This window comes from Rhamphochromis sp. 'chilingali' (assembly GCF_963969265.1).
Source record: "Rhamphochromis sp. 'chilingali' genome assembly, chromosome: 22".
Lineage (NCBI taxonomy): Eukaryota > Metazoa > Chordata > Actinopteri > Cichliformes > Cichlidae > Rhamphochromis > Rhamphochromis sp. 'chilingali'.
Window position 1 is genome coordinate 21,614,932 of NC_137950.1, and position 15,722 is coordinate 21,630,653.

The following is a 15,722-nucleotide window of genomic DNA, read 5'->3' on the forward strand; positions in this document are numbered from 1 at the left end:
ATTGACCTTAATATATTACTCTGACTATTGTTGAGTCTGCAACAAAATAAAAGACTTTTACTCATTTGTAGTGTTTCAATTTTATTTATTGCCTGAAATTTGGATTTTGATAACTAGACTTTAAACTCTATCGTACAGACAGAAGACTGCTCTCACATTAAAAGATTCAATTTCCTTGTGGATGATCTACTGCCCTTTTTGCATTTATCTTCACACTGGTTCTTTTTATAGTTTAATCTGTTTTAGTGCAGCAAGCAAAAACTTCTCTGGGCATTGACTACTTGAGCAAAGATCGCTTTCACAGTGGCGCAAGTTTTTCTTCACTCTAGTATTATCCAAACTGGAATGATTTAATTTTGTGTGTGCCTTCTTAAGCTACAATGTCAACAGTAGGAAATTCTGTACACAGTGAGCTCATTAATTTTTTTTTTTTTTTTTTTTTTTTTTTTTTTTTTAAATGCATCAAGTAATCGGCGTACTCTTACACAGTGCCCTGAAGAGTTTTTCCTCATTATTCATATTTCTCAAATTGCTCTTGGTTTTTCTTTTAGCCTCACATTTTGCTTTGCATTTTTATAGTGCTGCAGCTTGTTTGGTATAATTATAAGAGGGGAATGATTTCCTTTATGCTGCTCCAGACTACAATGAAATTGCAGATTTCCCTTTTCACTCATTAAAATGGAGCATGCTAATTAAATGTATTTATGGTTTGCTTTTTAAGCATATAAGTGCAGCTGTGCTTTCAAAACCTTGCCAACACATTGATTAAAACAATTATCTGTGTTTTTACTTTCAAAGAATAAAGTGTAAAGCTTTTAGGTGTTAATAGATACTTACTAATACTTCTGGTTTTCTAAAACACTAACATGAAGCAAGAAAGGTAGTGCTTTCCTTGGCAAGTCTAAAAATAGATGAACCATAACAAAGTAAAGCTTCTTTCGTCTCATAAAGAGTCATCCTTTGTATTACTGTCATCTTGTGGCCACAGTTAGCTATTGTCACTGAAAGCTCTGCTTGTTTCTTACTCATAGGAAACGACAGCTGTCTTCATTCTACAGATGTGTCTGTCTCCCATTAACAATAACGTGAGCTATGCTGAGAGGGCGAGCAGATTTTTGTTTTGTGGTGTGAATACGTGGCCAGCATGCGAAGCACTGTCATATTTATATATTCGTATCAAACCAGTGTATACATATACTTTAACATTAGCTAATGAGTCCTGACTGAAACATTTCCTTCATCACTATACTTAGTATTCTTTGACTCTTTGAAAAGATTGTGACAGCATGCTGTGGTCTTGATCTGTCTGAGGGATCTCGATCCTCCTCTCCATTTCCTTTGCAGTTTTTTCCAGGAAGAAGTTTTTTCTTTTGTTGGTCTTTCATGTATTTATTTAAGCTGTTGGTGTTATTTAAGGAGAGCTTTTCCTTCCAACATGTTTTCCTTTATTGCTTTGTTTTGTTTTCATAGATATGTGGCCCTCACAGCACATCCACTACAAATGTGATTTAAAGAATATGATGCTGGATATTAAACAGAACATAAAGCATTTAATATGAGCTCAGCATTAAACATATGGAGCAGTATTATTAATCTATTTAAAACTGATATGGAACATTTTTCTACACAAAATGTAATTTTACTTTTTGTGCTGTACAACAGTTGTTGTACTGTAATGCACAATTTTCCATTAATGCGTTTTTATGTGTAGTGAGGTGTTTTCATAGTTCACACAGTAGATAGTAAAACATAAATTACAGTTTCTCAGAAAGGATAGGGGTTCTCTTTTTTCTTTTACTACATCTTATTAATATTTTGCTCTTACTATTTTTCTATTTATTTTTTATTTTTTATTATTTTTTCTACTGTACCATTCTGCTGAGTGACTGTCTTCTGCTCTTCAAATACATTTCATTGCGACGTTGACCCTGTGCTAACTTGCATATGACAAATAAAACTGAAAACTGCAAACATCCATGCTTGTGTACGGTACAGTATGGGCATTTGCTTGTTAAACTGTTAAATAGTGGAGGAAAGTGTGTGTGTGTGTGTGTGTCTGCATACCTTTCTTCAAAAGTCACCGCATGCCTGCGTGCCACTGCTCACGTTTTGTTGCTTGTCTTGTTTTTAGGTTTACCACAGGTTTTTCGAGCTTTGTGTCAGGTCCCTGAACGTGAGTCGGCTATTTGGGATATTTTCGCTTCTAGACTCGGACAACCGGGGTCCCATGAACTTTTGATACAGTCTGCATACATTGTGCGCTTGCACTATTTGATAAACAAAACGTAATTAACCAAAAGTCCTGTTTCTTCACCGCTTCCGGGCAGTTGCGCCTTCTTAAACCGATTTCCTGGCGGCCTTCCGCCGAAGCTCCAGTGGCGCAATCGGTTAGCGCGCGGTACTTATATGACAGTATACAGCAGAGCAATGCCGAGGTTGTGAGTTCGAGCCTCACCTGGAGCAGAGTTTTTAGTCTCAGCCTCATCTGTAGACGGGAGTTGCAGCCTGATATTTGGAGATTATCTGTCGACACGACGACCCTCCAGCTGTTCTTTACACGTTTATCTTCACTTTCTTTGCTTTAAAAGTGCAGCTTTATTACTTCCTGCCTTGCGATTAAATGCAACTGCTGCGATCTTAGCTAATGAAGACCACCAGTGTCATCTGAAAGGAGAATGCTAAAAAAGCTTCTTTGTATCATGGACAACCCGTCCCACCCCATGCACGCCTCCCCGAAATGCAGAACTGACCGCCACAGAAAATCCTTTGTGCCGGTGGCAGTAAGACTCTTCCTCCCTCTGTGGGTGATTTTCCTGAGGATTAATAACAAAGTTATTCTGTTTCCATTCAGGCCGTGCAATGTCACCCAACAGTTTTTCATGGAATGTTTGTTTCATCTCCCCAACATATGCTGCTACTCTCTTTTATTCATTTGCACAATACTATGACACTTTTAGAATCACCTGCACTGATAGCTAAACTATTTATTTTTCAGGATATAGTTATATTGTTACTTGTTAAAGTTATTTGATATTATATTTTGCACTACTGTATATTACTGTATACTAGTATTCTATTGTATATCTTATTCCTCTGTTCCTCTGTCTCTCTTGCTGCATTGAGCATGTGTATGACAAAAGAATTTCCCTCGGGATGAATGTGATTAAGAAGTGTATTTTTAACTGGAACCCAGTATGAGCATAACATTTAGCATTTCAATTTCCTGCTAGAAATAGCTAGAATTGAGCATATCCTTGCTATTTCTATATCATATACTTGCCGTATAGATTGGACAGCACTCAATACAAAACTGAACTGGAAGCTTACATAAATAAATAATTAAAACATGAGCAGACATCCATCTTTTCTATTTAGAGTCTCTAATAATAATAGAAGTGTTGCACAAACGGAAAGCAAAGCAGATTATATAACTAGGCAATTCAAAGTGATTTACATAACACATAAAGACATGAAAAAAATGAAAAGGCACAGTTATTATGCTTGCTTTAGATGCTTTTCTAGTTTCTGTTATTTTTGTTTTGTTTGATTTCTTTATGAACGCTGCAAATATGTTGCAAATGATACAACACAACCACACCAAAATAAGCACTGGCTATCACTGGTAAAAAGTTAAAAATGTGTATGCTGTTACTGCATAAGTTAACCTCCTATTTTAACCCAATAATAATCAACATGTAATATCTGCATGCCACAGAAAACAACCACAACAAAGTAAAACATGTTTTTGACCAGGGAGCTAAAAGCAACTTCAGCCTACCGTTCTCCCAGCAATATTGTTCAACACTGCCTCCTGTCGATTATCACGTGGAGGTGCTGTTTGCTGTGAAACCATTGCCCACCGGTAGAGGGCGATATTGCTGCACTAAACGGCCCTGCTCTAATGCGGCTCTAAACATTTTTTTAAAGTGAAATAAATAAATAAATGAAAGTACTGAAAGCAGCAGCGTAATCTTGTGTTAATTCTTCTCATAATTTGTATTTACAAACATATTGACTGACACATATTTATGTGTTTATGTGTGCTGATCAATCTTTTCACCGCATCCTGAAATCTGCGTGTTACCAAACACAACCCCAATCACCTTAATCCCTTTTAAGACGTTGTTTTATTTCACTGTTCACAACTGTCACACACTGTGCACACGTCTCCATCCTTGTGTGTTTACGTGCATGTGTTTCTCAGCAGGTCTGCCGCTCTAAGCCCCCGTAAAGCTGGGAATGAACAAGCAGAAGATTGCAGTAATGATGTGACCCAGATGTCCTGGGTGCAGATCCCCTGGCTGAAAATGAGAGTGGAGATCGGGACCTTGAACCTCCCCTCCCTCGCTCCCTCCCTCCCTCTTGCCTGGGACACAATCACAGAACATTTGCATGTGTGTGTATTATTTGGGGAGGGGCATGTGTATGTTGCGTGTGTTTAAGCTCATGCAGATCCATGTAAACATGAGGATCAGACTTAGGAGTGTGTGCCACTTGTTCTCAGCACTTCGGATTAGATGTAACAGTTTTTTTTGTTTTTTTTTAATTTACTCTCTTTAGCCGCCTCCATAAGATACTAAAGCCTGGCTTCAAAACCTTCCTTCCCTCTCTGCCTCCCTCACTCCCTTCTTCCCCTTGACTCACCCATTCCCTGAGGTCAGCAGGTGGCTGAAAAATCACATAACCCGCACCATCCTGAAAGTAGGCTCAGTGGGCCACTTTACTCAATGAGAGGCTTGGCAGTTGGAGTAGTGCATGCATGTGTGTGCGTGTGTGTGTGCGCGTGTGTCTGTGTGTGTGTGGCAGGGATTGAGAGGAAAGGGGACAAAAGACAGAGTTTAATATTTGGGATAAGCTGTGATTGAATATCCTGAGATCAGAGCAGAATGATCAAATTCTGCTAGTGATAATCCTTCATCTTGGAAAATTAAATACCACTCTGCAGTCTCTCCTCTTGACTCACACTCTCTCTCACACACACACACTTGCAGTATTTAAACGAGGTCTGACATGTGTCTCATAACCGTGCTCGGTTCCTCGGGGAGCTGTTCTGATATCTGATGAGTTTTTCATTAATAAGACACAAGTCTGATCCTGAGGGAGAGACACAAAATGACAACAGATAAGCCCTGCTTTCCCCAGCTCTCCACCGCACACACACATAACACAGATTCACTGATACACCATAACTAAATATCTTTATACATGCACTTATATTAAAGTCTTTGGCTTAATCACCTCAGCCCTGTTTTATTCACTCAAGCCTACATTTCATTTCCTTGCACATCCTTGTTCAAATAAATTAAATCTCATCTTTATTTACCAGTATAAGCCCCGATACAACAGAACAAAAACATTATCAGACTGCATCAGAGACCCTGTTCCTCCTCACCTTTTTGTAATCGGCATCTAGGATCTCTCCAAAATCTCAATCCAGCATACACCCACACGTCAGGTTGTGACTGCCCAGCTGTGTGGAGTAGAGCGTTTTTGTCACTTTGTGACTGCATTCAAAAAAGCATGCACAGCTATATTCCTCAATATTTGGGCAGAAAGAACAGGTAATCCAATGCAGGCAAGTAAACTAGTGCCAATAAAGTCATAGGCAATCAGTTTAATTACGTACATATAGACCATGGACAGCATTAAAGATGGGTATACCACCTAGTGGGTTTGGGGGCTGCATTTTAAAGCTTTAGAATTAGCACAGAAGTAAGCTTCTGGGATGGTCTGTTGCACACAGCAAGCCATAATATTGGTCAGGTAACCTATTAAATGTGCTCCCAACAGTCACAAAGCGCTCACACAGAAAGGTTCAGTAGCAGACTGATGAGGACACTTTTGAAGGGGAAGCTATTTTTTTAACTAGGCTGCATAAATGCTTTGTCACAGCTGTAAGGCTAGCCATAGTGTAGTGGTTTTGGCTGCTTAACAAGCAAAATATTCCTAGTTTGATGCTGAGAGGAGTCACAAATGCCTTCAAGGGTGTGTCAGTAAGGGCAATCAGCATAAAAAAAAATAAGGGTGAGATAATTTGGACATGTACAGATGAGGGATAATGGATACTGAATTTGGAGCTGTCAGGCAGGAGGAAACGAGGAAGCTCACAGAGGAGATTCCCAGTGAACGAGTACTTGCAGTCCTGGAGATACTTAAATGAATGTGGTATTTTACAGTAAGCCATATTTTGAACCAGGTGAAGTCTACCGAGAAGTTTGTGTGGTAAGCCAAAGAAGACACAATCTGAACAATCAATACTAGATGTAACTACAACACATACAAGCTCTAGTTACATACATGCTACTCCCATCTCTAATAGCTGAGATGGGAGTAGCTGACTAATATTACATGAGTGGAAATATGTCAGTTTAATTTCAGGTAAGCAGTCAATGAGAGAAGAAGAAACTGAATTAGACTTAATGCAGATATAGAGCTAGGTGTCATAAGCATAAGAATGAAGGTCTATGCCAGATTTCCTAAACATGTGACCTAAACGTGAAAGATAAATAACAAATAGAAGGGGGCCTAAGAAAGAGCCCTGGGGAACACCTAAGACAACTGGGCAAGCTTGTGATCTGAAAATCTTTTTAGCTGTACATACTGATTATGATTTTAGAGATAAGATTTAAACCAGGCATGTTACATGCCAACAGTACAAACAGATTCTAATATCGTTAAAATAATATTATGAGAGAGTGTATTAAAGGCCAATTATAATTTTGACAGCACTCTATGCTGTGAAGTGGCCAAAGATCTGACTGAAATTGTTCAAACAGATGATTGTTATTAAGGTGAGAGCAGTGGTGGTTTTTGATATGGGCAGCATGGGCCGTTGCCCAGGGCAGCATCGGCCTGGGCAACGGCCAGGCATCGGCAAAAAAAAGTTGCTTGTACCCATGCTGCCCCAACATCATGCCGTCACATTTTGGGCATTGCATAGGGGTTTTCTATTGCTCATTTGCGAGGAGTAAGGGCGCCCTTCATTTACCCTGGGTGAGAGCAAACCTGCACGTCAGCAGCGTTTTTGAGATTTTTTGAAAGAAAGGGGAAATTAGCAGTGGTACAGTAATTATTTAGGTTGAAAGAGTCTGCTCTGGGTTTTTTAAGAAATGGTGTTATCGTGGCGTTTTTAGAGGAACAAACCCAAAGATTATGGAAGAATGTATAATACTCTCAAATTCTCATGACCATTGATCAACATTGAGAATATGCATATTTATGATGAAGGAACTGACCTCCCAGCCCATTGTTCCTTCAGTGGGCTGGTTTCAGTCATTATGCAAATGTACTGTTTATAAGATTGGAGAAACCTGCAGTCAGCTGAGACTGAAGAAGTCACTTGGATGAGTGACGAAACGTTTCTCCCACTGAAAACGCTACGTCCAGATGAACAGAATCAACTTTTGGAGATTTACTTACCTGGATGATTGAGAATGTATCAAGACGAAATGCATAATACTCATTATTAAAGGATAGCGAGAAGAAATGTAAGGTTTAACCAAAAGTAGGAAGTGGGTCAAAGTAACAGTTGGAAGGTTTAGAGGTCTTAATAAATCTGGTTATTTCATCTACAGTCAGGAATCGGAAAACTAGAAAGAAAAGAACAGGGGGCTCATACACTGTCCTAAAAGTAGAGTTACTAAGAGCCAGCTGCTGATGAATATTACTGATTTTAGTTTTACAAAGGACATAAAATTATTACTCTGTTCAGTGCCATACAACTGAGGTCGAAAGTTTTAAGGTGGTCGAAGGAGCTTGTTCACACTGGAGATGGGTGCCCTTGTATTTCCTTGACCTGACCAGACCTGATTAGTGTTGCATTATATTCAGATGTAGCTGCAGACAGGGAAATCAACTATACGGTGTACACCTATATACGGTACCCTCTATATTGGATTCGATTTTCTCCTGATTGAAGATGCGTGGTATAATTTAGATCGTGCGTGTGTTTGTGTGTGTATGAATATACTAGAGACTCTTGGAAGCTCTTCAATCATCCATATTGCGCTTCATTTAAGTTGCGCTTCTTAATGCCTCCGGGGCACTCGGGCTCATGTGTGGCAACTTTCAACCATGAAAGGCAAGAAAATGGCATAATTTCAATTGTGCTCTGTTTTGTTTTATATATAATATATTTATATATTTATAGTATTAGTGGGCAGCTTTGGACGCGGAGTTGAAAGTTTCTATTTTAAGACTGACACCGCCTATTTAAAGTACTGTCGGCATAAGCCGGTAACAGTTAGTAGTGCATCTCAAAGGTCTGACATATCGCAGAACTTCGCAACGCACCAATGAGAATGTAGTATCGCATAGGGGCAGAGCTAATTGACGGAAGAAGTAGCCAATTAACCGACGCTTTGCCTAGCCGTTGTAACCAATCATCGAGCAGATGCCAAAAATAACACCTCCTCTTGTTCAGCACCCAAAGTCGAAGGATAGCTCTGGCCTTTCAATGGAAGAAAGTGCTAGATTTGTCAGTGTTGTATAATATAACCAATTCTCAGTGTCCATGTTTGTTTGGGAACGATCGGAATTGTCTACATTTACTGTGAGGGACACAATTGGCGTCAAACATGCGTAAAAACCAACGCTATCCAAGCAGGGAACCACCGAGAAAGGAATTATCGCCGCTCATCTGAGGCCAATCTCCATTATTTTTTGTCAAATAAGGAAACATAACACAGCTAGCAAGCTAACGTTAGCTCCGCATATATCTAGACGAGTCTTCACACAGAAAGCTGAGATTTTAGCAGATAATCAGGATTGGATCTACAATCGCACAGCAGCAGGAAAACGTAAGTAGCACTCTTGTATCTGCGCTAACGTCATTAGCATTAGTTTGACAGTTCCAGCGACAGCTAACTGTGAAGCTAATAGCGAACGTTAGCTCACATCAACACAGTAGTAAACGGGCCTTACGTGGAGGGAACAGTGTTAAGTGGAAGGGATTTCTGCATGTGGTATTTCCAGAGCCAGCCGGTTGGTTCATGCTACACAGGTAGATCAAAATAAAACCTGAAACAATGAGCTGAAGTTTTAAAGTAACTTGGTTACCTTAAGCGTTAGCTCGGCTACCTCATGGTAGTTGTAGTAATGTAATATATTTAAAGAAAGTGCCAAAGAGCGTCCTTATTTTAGTAATGTAATGTTTGGTGGGTAACTCTACCAATCTTCGATATGCTCCAAGCAGACGTGCATTGGAGTGTCTCTGGGTACTCCATGTTCTCATGTGTATGCAGGGCGGTTATAAGGGCAGGGTTCCCCCTATTAGTGTGCAATGTCTTTAGTCAAAGCCAAAAAGGCATTCAGATGGCATTTAATTTAATGTACACAGGCAAGATTTATTGATATTTAGCAGTAATGTTTCGCTGCGACAACTGTACGGCTCCTCCCCACACTTCACTGATTTCCCACTGCTCATTATTTACAACAGGACCACTGATACTGGATTTTGGGCCGTTTTTAGTGAGTACCTACAATAGAATCTTTGCAACTCTAAACATTTTTAATTTGACGAACTAGTGAGCTACTTGCTAGACCTGCGATAAGTGAGTAAAGCATGTGATAACATCGTTCATAATTGCAATGATGACATGATTTGGAATAAATAAACAGGCACCGAACTGTGAATGTGGCTTGTACAGTTCAGCTCAGGGTTGTACCTAAGTTTCTGCAGGGCTCTATGTGCTCAAGTTGAAGTTGGGAGGTGGTGGAGGTCCATCTCTCCATACAGAGGTGTGGCTAATCGCCTGTGGTGCTGTGATATCAGTCTGTTTATTACTGACTATGGCGCAAAATAATAATACTTTGGGATATGATGTGTTGATAAGATAAATACATTCTTAACTTTTACTATTTTTTCTTTACATTTTATGTAAAAACAATTTTAATTCTTTAAACAACAAAAATTAGGACAGAAGTATAGTCTGATATAACTAAGTTAATTTGCTGGTGAATCAGCAGTGAATATCTGAATAAATGTAAAATGTTACTAAAGTGCATAATATTTGTAATATGAAATCTAGAGTAAAGTATGGCAAACATTAACAGTACACACATCAGTGATCTTTATCCTTCTTGTACTGTTACTAACGTGGATTCACTGCTTGTCAAGGCTCGAGAGAGAGCGCTATTAAAAATACTTGGCAAACTAACCTGGGAGTTGTGATACATGGGCTGGGTTGTAATGATTCATATTTAAACACACTCACCATGGCTGTGTAAAACAAATGGTAGTTTGTTAAGATTGCTTTTCTGCACGTTTAAGCTTCAGGTGGTTTAGTGTTTTGGTTTTACTTACAGAGACTTTGATTGGATGGTGTATACAGTAATACTGATATAGACATGATAATATTGGTTAATAGTGTTGGATTTTTGTACTTACTATTTTAAGGGACATGGTTAAGTATATATGAGGCTCTTTGAATATAATGTGTACTGTAGTGATGAGGCCTGTCAAAAACATATATGTGAAATCAACTGTGATAACACATTACAATTCCTCCTTAAAGCGTACTAGTCAAGCTATTTATCTTGCACATTAAAAAAAAGCAAGAGTTGGCTCAGAGTGGATTCTAGTCGAGGTAAAATTTACAAAAACACAAGCTGAAGTTTGTGCAAGTTTGTGAGTAAGACTGCAAGTATGGAGGTGATAGATACAAAGCGCTTTTAAAATAAGTAATATTTAAAAATCAGTCATGTGTTTCAAAAGTTGGCAGTGCAACTGAGCTGTCTTCATTTGTACCAGCTTGAAGTCTAGCAGCCGACTAACTAGTAAGTAATATAAACTTTAGTTGTCATTCTGCTTAAGTCGTCTAGTACTTGGAAAGTTTCTGTAGTTTTGTGTTTGTCCTTCATGCTTCGGTTGATTTGTGGTACAGCAAAGTCAGATAGCTACATTCTTAGAAATATTTTACAGGTGTTGCACATGTTCCAGGCTTTGTAAGTACATTGTGGGTCCGTTGTCATAAGACAGTTGTCTTGAATGTACTGTGGGTTGCTCTGATATAGACAAAGGTTAGTTGTTAAACATTGCGGTAGATATACAGGAGGAACTTGTGACCATCCCTTAATCATGCTGTTTTTCGTTGATGTGGTAATAAAATGGCACAATGACTTTGTGTTTGTGGGAGTTACAGTTAACCAATGCATGGTGTTACTTTTTTGCTACCATCAGTTACACTCTTACCTCTTTAGCTTTGCTTGCTGTTTTTCTAACAATGCAAAATGTATTGTTCAGAAAACAGAGTCAAATAAATATTGCTAGATATTATTTGTTTTTTGTGGTGTTTTTTTTTCTTTTTCTTTTTTTTTTTGGGGGGGGGGGGGGGGGGGTTGTTTTGTTGTTTGGTTTTTATACTTCTACATGTTCCAGTTAAGGGCATCCCGTCAGCAGCGGTCATCCATGCAGCCCTTCTTCCTTAAAAGAAATGTAAAAAATATATATATGTATGTGTTATATATATTAGGGCTGTTCGATATAACCATATATATCGGATGACAATATAAAAATGTCTATTGTTTCATTTTACGCTATCGTTTGTTTCTTGGTGTCGCAAAATAAACTGTTTACGGCAATATTGTTTCATCGTTTTGATGGTCACTGTAGTGGCTATATTAATTTCTTAAAGTTCTCTCTTTCTCTTATATTTAATATAACCACACTACGGACGGACAAGCGCCTGTTTTTTGCGTTGCCATTAGCAACAACGACGGTAAAACCATCGCGTGTCCGCCTGTTTATTTTCCACATAAACCTTTCACAATAAAGCTCAAGATCCTGTTGAGACTTTTCAAAATAAACTGAATCCCGTGAAAGAGTATGCAGAGTTTTTACGGATGAGAAGCAAGAAAGAGCCGCCAGGTGCTAAAAAAGAAACCTTAGACTCAAACATTAGAACAGGCTTTTCCCCGCAGCACACCGTGTAATAAATACTCACAAAGAAAACGGCGGCCGTTACAACTTGTCTAAAAATGCATCCTTTAATGCATCGGTTAAAACACTCAACTCCAGCTACATGACGCCCAGCTGGAAACACTTCACGCAAGTCGAGCTGCCCGAGTTTCACAGAATTTACAGAAAATGTTAAATCTTTGTGATTTGTATCGTTATTGGGACGATAGAATTCTTATATCGGGATATGAGATTTTGGTCATATCACACAGTCCTAATATATATATATTCATCTTAACAAACGTTAGGCCATTACTGAACTTTAAAAATGTATTTAAAGTTCAGTATTTGTACTCTAGCTTGACAATTAACAAATGAAAAGCAAATAAGTGAATGAAAAAAAAGAGGTTGAGATGGTGGAGCACACAGGGTTGTATGGTAGGGAGTTGAGGCCATTTTGTACCCGCCGCTGTTGCCTTCATGAACAGTGTATATCTAAAGTGATGTCTCAACTATTGGCGCGAGCCGTGCTTTGGTGTTGTTACGCCTTGTCATGCATGTCTGCGTTTTTGTAACCTTGTGTGGCTGCATTGAAGACATGAATATACAGTCGGGTTGGTTTCTATCACTATTTCAGTGATATGGGTATAAGAGCTCAGAGATTTGCAGATCATGGAGAGGAAAATGCTGCAACCGCTTGAAAAGATTAGACTTTCTGAGAAAAAGTTTTTGGAGGAAAAATAAACCTCAACTATTCCAGCATTGGCACTAATGGGGACCTTTTCTCTGAAGGGTGGCACCTATTGTTCAGGAGAATACTGCAGTGAATCCGGCGCTTCAAGTATATATATTTAATGTGGCTTTTGTGACATTGAAACAATAAATAGGCCATTAGGGTTTCTTTTTTAAACTGTAAAGACTAGGCTGATGTCCATATGTCAAGAGGGACTACACCATGGAATAAAAACTGACCATCAAATGTCTCCTAGATTGGGTAAGGCACATGTGTAATATGAACTTTACTGGTGGATCAACACATTTTTAGCTTGCGGCATTTATCATATATTCAGAGATGAAGGGAGCTCGAAGCAACTGATAATCCCTTCAGTTTCAATAATGAAACCTTGACAGTTTTACTTCCTCCAGATAGGTCTCGTTGAACAAAGTCTCTCCTTTAGTCATCTTGGAGGCGAGTGATTTTCAGAAACCTTTGCGGTGAAAACGAAAGCAAAAGAGTACGTTTTTCATGCTGATATTTTTATTTTATAATTGGTGAAAGACAAAATCAATTGATTAATCTGATTAATTGAACTAAGGACTAACCTGATGAGTTCTTCTCTGACTTTGCCCTTTGCCTTTTCTTTCCACGACAAAGGAAAAGACGGCTACAGTTTGCATTCACAGTGAAGCTCTGGACACAAGTTTATCAGCAGCTTCTTGTGCATTTTATACACTCTGCTTTACTGCAGAGGTGTGTCAAAGTTAAAACTGATGATAAATTCAAAAATAATTATCAGATATGTACCGTGTGGTGTTGAAATTTAGCCACCCTGCCCACCTTCTCTATTATATCAGATGGTGATAAGTAGGGGTGCAACGATACACAAAATTCACGGTTCGGTTCGGTTCGATACTTTGGTGTCACGGTTCGATATTTTTTCGATACAAAAAAAATGTTCATGCCTTTTTAATTTGTCATTTATTAAAATTATAAATATATATTTTAACTCAAAAGTACAGTTTTTAAATTTAACACTAACCCTTGTGCGTGTTTTTTATTTTGACAGCGAATGCGCACCTGCGGACCACTTATGTGCAGCCCTGGTTATTTAGCTCGTCATATTGCAGCCACAGAAATTCTTTTGTCCATGAAACCATAAAGCTGCACTTTCTTTTTGCCTTATAGTCTGATTTGTCATAACTTCTCCGTTTTGTGGTAAGCTTTTCTTTGGCTGTCACTTCTTCACCCTGACCTGTCTTATTTGGCTCAGCAGAACTAAAATATATATCTGTCTGTGAAGGTCATCGTAGTCAAATATATATCCTGCTGCTTTTACACGCGCACTCACATAAGCTCAGCGATTCTCTGCGCGATCAACCTCTCACATGTTTAAGCTTGCTGCGGGAGATTTCACTTGTCATGTTTGCATAGTAAGCTAACGATTAATAAGACGATGTCAGAGGAATTGGTGCACAAATTATCATCACTCACAGATCAGTGCTGTCATTGCAAAGTGAAAGCAAAAAAACAAGCGCAAATTCAAACGCGATTTCAATATGTCACATATTGACAGTGGCTCACCGATGCCAATGACATAATTACCCAGCTACATTTCTGAAAGAATGCAAAAGCATTGACATATATTTTTCCTTCCTACAATAGCCCGACGGGCAGGGCAGAGATAGATTTTGGTACCCCGACTGAAAAGATCGCTAGCTCCAGGACGTCGGGCTAGCGATATTGCAAGCCTTGTATCTGATTGAGGAATCACTCATCTTTGGAAAAGAGAGTTTATTACAGAGAAATGTCTCTTTCCAAAATAAAAGCTATACTATCCGCTTCTTCTGGGCTATATTCTCAGCAGCATAAGGAGAATCATGTGCTAACAGCTGTCTAAATGACTCGGCTAAAGTTAGTAGCATGCTTGTTGTTTTTGTCTTTGCACTAGGATGATGTCGGCGTAAATGTGCAGTCATATTCGTTGTGTTCCCACTAGTGCTTTCAGGTTAATCTCGTTGAAATGACCTTAACGCCACAACACGGCAAATCTCCGTTAACGAGCTACCGCCGATCGCCCCGTGCATGGGGCTAGACGGCCAACACGTTAACGAGCTAACTGCGCTAACACACTAGTTCCCACCCATGTAATTGAGCATTGCATGGCACATCCAACATACTGTTTTACTTTAGTCCATGACTCGCTTACCTTCAGGGTCATACATCACATGAAAACCAAAATAATTCCAAACGCCAGATCTGAATGAGGGTGGGGGAGGTCCATGTTACAAGGAGAGCTTAACTTCTGTCTCGCTAGCTTGCCCTGCGCTCTTCCTTCTGACGATGCTGTCTGTGTTGAGCGCTCAGTGAATCTGCGTTCGACTACTCCGCCTAGGCTGCACTGTCGAGCCTAGGCGGAGTAGTCGAACGCAGATTCACTGAGCGCTCAACACAGACAGCATCGTCAGAAGGAAAGTTGATAAAATAAATTAAAAATTTAGTATTGTTCGATACATATGCGTACCGAACCGAAAGCACTGTATCGAACGGTTCAATATCGATACGAATATCGTTGCACCCCTAGTGATAAGGTATCCAGGTGACCAGTAAATGACATCACTTAGTTGGGCTTGTGCTCCGCTCGTCAGATATGAGATGAGTTCAGTTTATTTCACCTGAGTCAGCACTCACTGTGCAAAGTCAAAAGCAGCAGATGAAACCCAGTGTCAGTGAAAGACTGAAGATAGTTAACAAGATTATTTTAGAGTTTAACAGATCTTATCAGCTTTAGCTGTGCACTGGTAGAAACTGTAGGCATCGAGTTGACCGCATTGATCCTCCATTGTAGAGAGCAGTTTGCACCGCTTTAGTGAATAATCTGAAAGCCACTAACTGCTAAATGTGTGGTGGCTTACAGCACAGCAGAGCTGCATATGTGCAGATTTGCACATAGAAGGAGAAGAGGAAGGCAGACAGAGTGACGGTTAAAGAGAAAGCAATGTGCATCTGTACCAGCAGGAGAGGGCTGAGTCATGCATAACCTCAGTCACATGAATGAATGATTTACCTCCAATAGTGGACATTTGAACATTTCCATGATTTTTTTTT

General features: G+C 39.3%; 1 protein-coding gene across 2 annotated transcripts in view; it reads left to right on the top strand.

Moving 5' to 3' along the window:
- Nucleotides 1-8,411: 8,411 nt before the first annotated feature.
- The window catches only part of ppm1bb (protein phosphatase, Mg2+/Mn2+ dependent, 1Bb), a 30,747-nt gene continuing 23,436 nt past the window's right edge, over nt 8,412-15,722 (top strand). For both annotated transcript variants that reach the window (XM_080872379.1, XM_080872378.1), the window contains exon 1: nt 8,412-8,798. The gene's annotated coding sequence lies outside the window, so the exon portion shown is untranslated. The remainder of the gene's footprint in view (nt 8,799-15,722) is intronic.